General features: G+C 35.3%; 1 pseudogene; it reads right to left on the reverse strand.

Moving 5' to 3' along the window:
* Nucleotides 1–529: 529 nt before the first annotated feature.
* Nucleotides 530–2,335, reverse strand: LOC100729207 (pre-mRNA-processing factor 17-like; annotated as a pseudogene).
* Nucleotides 2,336–4,671: the final 2,336 nt, after the last annotated feature.

Genomic DNA, 4,671 nt, shown 5'->3' on the forward strand with positions numbered 1-4,671 from the left:
CATGTCATAAAAAATAGTGGAACTCAGGAAGGCAAAAAGTTTAGATCTTGACCCACTAAATGTAATGGAAGTGGTTTTAGTCTTCTTTCAAATATGTATTGGATTACATCATCTTTGTTCTTTACTGTCCTCCTGATTGAACAGGTAGGTAAGTATAAGGTACCTTCCTGAGTCATGAATTACATTATTTCCTAAAGGATCCCAAATCTAGTAGGGATTCTTTTTTGATACCAAAGAGGAATCTTTTGGTGATGCATAGGAATTAAATCTAAACTGCCTCTCAACAATACTTATCACACAGAAAGTCAATGGTTTATTCATTGTATAAATAATATCCATAAAGAACAAAATGAAATTGCCAGTGACATGAGGCAAATTTATGAAGCTTTTTTTAAATAGTCAGCTTCGTAAGGCCAGGTAAGGAAAACATTATCTATAAATCAAGTTGTCATCCAACACATTTAATAATTAAATACAGTTAAATATGACATTGGATCAAAAATGATCCTAGTGGTTTAAGAACTAATCTCATTAATCCCATAGTTTAATGACACCATCCCAGCCACATGTGATGACCTTTGATGTCTCATGCAGATGTCACACTGCACCTATGCACACTTCATCATGAGTTTATCCTTTTTATCAGTACCGGGAATCGAACTCACGACTGCCTGCTTGCAAGACAGGCGCTTATGCCGCTGAGCTAAATCCCCAGCCCCACACTTCATCATGAGCTTTAAATCGACTGTAGAGTTTGGTGGTGTTCCAGTCCCAAATGTTTAATTTTCCATTTCCATCTCCTGAAATCACACAGCTCATGTCTGGTGAAAAGCCTACTTGACAAGCATAGCCTGCTATCATGTGGCCTTTAAAAATTTTTTCTTATTCAGTCTGAATCTTTTCTGTGCTCCAAAAATTAAGATTTGGTTATCCATGGATTGGCATGCTAGCCATTTACCATTTGGAGACAAAGTGACTGCAGGCATTGAGTGCATACTAGGTTCAGCTTTGAACTTGAAATCCACAGGGATATCCCGTTCCCAAACTCTCAGGCTCTTATCATCAGATGTACTCACAGATCTTCTGTTCTCATCAACGAAAACAATGGTGTTGACAGCTCCCAAATGTCGATCACATTCCTGAACAATTTCTCCACTTCGAATGTCCCATTGCACAATGTTTTTATGAGACATCCCAGCCACAAAGAAATTTTGTTTATCTTCATCAGGATTAAATTTGACACAATAGGGTACTTTTCGGTTTGTGCATCTCTATATACACTGTCCTGTCTCAGTGTCCCAGAGTTTAAGATACCTGTCATAGGCTGCGCTGAGAAACTGGATCCCTAACAGCTTTACTGTGACCAATAAATGTTCGTAGATAGCGCCAGTCTCCATAAACCTCCCATAGCTTAATTTTACAGTCCATGGAACAAGACAGCAATAAATAGCCAGAAAGGGGAAACAATCTTACTGCACATACACTCTTTGTGTGTCCAGACCACACATGAATTTGTTTTTTGGGAAGATAACATTTTTCAAGTGGTACAGAAGACTGTAAATTAACACCAACATCTTGAGGTATGTGAAGATAGGACCTGCCTTGATAGTCATACATATCTTTAACTTGTAAGGTTGTCTTCTCCTCCAAAGGCTTCTGTTTTTCTTTGCCTTTTTTCTGCCTCTTTGCTGTGATTTCATCCAATTCTTTTTGTTCTTCTTCTGAAGGTTTGGCTACAACTTTTTCATCCACATATTTTGCCTCAAGAAACCATCAATATTAGATGCATCATTTTCTTTGAACTTTTTCCTCTTTTTTGTTTTCTTCTGACCAGTTTCAAATACAGTTAAACCTTGATTTCTTTCAGCTTCTTCTACAGAACCAATGTATTTAGCAGACACTTGATGATTATCTAATGAAGGATCCAACGCATAGTCATATGTGACAAAAGTTCTTCTTTGCTGTTCAAACATGAAATCATTGATATGAACTGGTTCAGCATATCCAGAAAGCACATTTCTAGGAGCAGTCATTTGCTGTGTTCTAAAGGAATTTTCTGGTCCAAGCTCGAGAGCAAACATAGTGTCATAGGTAGGATTATACTAAACTTCCTTGACAGCAGGGTCAAGGTGAACGCCAGTCTCCAAGTCTTCCTTAACGCCACCTCTGGAGCCGAGGCCACTGCCACTGCCAGAGAAGACTTGGTCAAAGGCGACTTAGTCAGGTGCATGAGGGAGTCGGCAGCTGGCAGCAGACATGGACTGCCCTCACTGCTGGAGTCCGATTTGGACCCTGATCCATAGGAAGCGGCCAGAGCTGCAATAGTAGCTGACATGATGGCAAAGGTTTGGCGGAAGAACTATCCACAGTGCTTTTAGCAGCTATTGTACTTATTATTCTCCGTTGTAGCCTTTTACAGAGCACCCTGCTCTACACAGTTCTGTGAATGCATTGGGCGCATATTTCCATGTGTTTCTCTCACGCATAAGCACACACAGACACCAAATGCTGGGCAAGAGTGTATGCACATATTTAAATACCATGGGTCCTCCAATAAATGTTTTTGTAGGGATTTTACAATATACACTGTCATCTTCAGAGCAAAAGGCTGAGATCAAGCTTTGTAGTTAGCCTTTCAATAATCGCCCTTCTGGTGACGGGGCAGTGTGTCTTATATTATTCCTTTAGTTTTCCAATTCCCAGTAGCAAAAGAGGTTACATATTTTTCACCTTACATTTAGACATTCAGATATTCATCATGAAAAGTCTTTGTTCAAATTCCTTCTATTGGACTGGCTATCTTAGAGATAACGTAAATTTTTTATGTATGCTGGGTATGATCTTTTACATATGACTAGGTTCACTTTATTATGTTTTACTTAGAACTTTTGGGTCCATGTTGGTCAGCAAATTGTACTGCAAGTTTCTGCTTTTATTCTAAGTTTTTATCCAAAATTATACTCATGTCAGAAGACAAATTAGGATGTATTCCCTTGCCCCCAATAAAGTTGGTAAAATGTTGGTAACATTTCTTCTTTATATGTTTGGATAAATTCACACATGAAGCCAAAAGTAATTAGAGTTGTTTTTTGTAGGAAATTATAAATTGTAGATTCAACTTTCTCAGTAAGTATAGATTTATACAATCTTGTATTAATTATTCTGTTCACTTTGATAAGCTATGCTTTTAAGAATATTTACATTTTGTCTAATTTATTTTTAATTTAGAGATATAGTTTAAATATTATCTGGATTTTTTTGCTTTTATTATTGTGTCAAGTGAGGAACTATGTTCATCTTCTCTATTCTATTGCTATTTTTTCAATTCCAGTTTCCTTAGACTTAACTTTTGCCCTCTAATTTCTTTGTTTGCTGAAGTCATTGGTTTTCAGACTTTATTTTTTCTAATATATGCATTTAAGGTTATAAATTCTGTTCTAAGTACCAGAAGAGTTCATAAGTTTCATTGATTATAATTCAGTTAAATTTTTTTAAAATTCTGTTGTTGTTTGACACATGGGTTATTTAGAAATGTGTATTCCAATTTTAAAACAGATCAAAATATGTCAATTGATTTATATTATCAGTTGCTGTCTGAAGTGTACTGTGGTTAAAGAACAAAGAACACAGTCTCTTTTGTGAAGCTCTTTTAAATTCAATGTGACTAATATTAAAACCTGTTATATGTTTTGTGAGTATCATGCATACCCCTGAAAAGAATCTTTACTTGGAAATTGTGGGAGCACTGTATCATATATGTCCAGGTGGTAGAAATTATTTGGATTATTCACATTTATATTCTTACTGAAATTTTGTGAAGAACTGTTTATTAGCTACCAAGATAGCTTACTATATTATCTTATATGACATTACATTTACTATTGATTCTTTTCATGTGTATTTTTTTTCTCTACATATGTTGAGAGTACATATTAGATGGATACATACCTAGAATTAAGTCTTCCTGGACTTAACTGATCATTGATTATTATGAAATATCTTTGTTTTCACCTGGGAATGACTTCCACATAAAAGCCACTTTGTTTGGTATTAATACACTTTCTTTAGTTAGTGTTTGCACAGTTTTAGTTTTTCATATTTTTACCATCAAGCTTTCTGCATTCTTATGTTATAAACGTCAGATCAGGCTTTGTTTTTTAATCTGCACAACTATATCTCTTTTAGTGGGAGCCTTTATTAGACTTAAATTTAATGCGATGTATCTATTTTGGCTTAAAGATAGCTTCCAGCTATCACTGAATTTATTATCCTTACCATCTCGGTACATTTGCAGTTGATAATGTGCTTTAGAGTTGTTTTGATTTTATGTGAGTGTTGTAGGATAACAGCTGTCAGAAAAAATTGAAGTAGAAACTAAAGGCTAGAATGAGCAAATTGTGTGGTATGGGTAAATTCTGCACCAAATATTTAAGTTACTTTTTAAAGGATCCACAAAACATTGTCCATAATTTTTAAAGAGCTATGGAGAGTTGTTGAAAAACATGACCACAAACAATTTTAATTTTTCAAATGAAGAAAGTAGGCTATTTGACTCTTGACAGCAATCTTGGGGAAAATTCTAAAATGAATGTCTTAGAAAGAATGGTTTGCAAGATAGTCTTCCAAAGGAGAAATGATAATTACTGAGGCAGAATGTGTTAATTTAAAATG

Source organism: Cavia porcellus, unplaced genomic scaffold (assembly GCF_034190915.1).
Source record: "Cavia porcellus strain 051 isolate PalLab524CR breed Dunkin Hartley unplaced genomic scaffold, mCavPor4.1 scaffold_21, whole genome shotgun sequence".
Classification (NCBI taxonomy): Eukaryota; Metazoa; Chordata; class Mammalia; order Rodentia; family Caviidae; genus Cavia; species Cavia porcellus.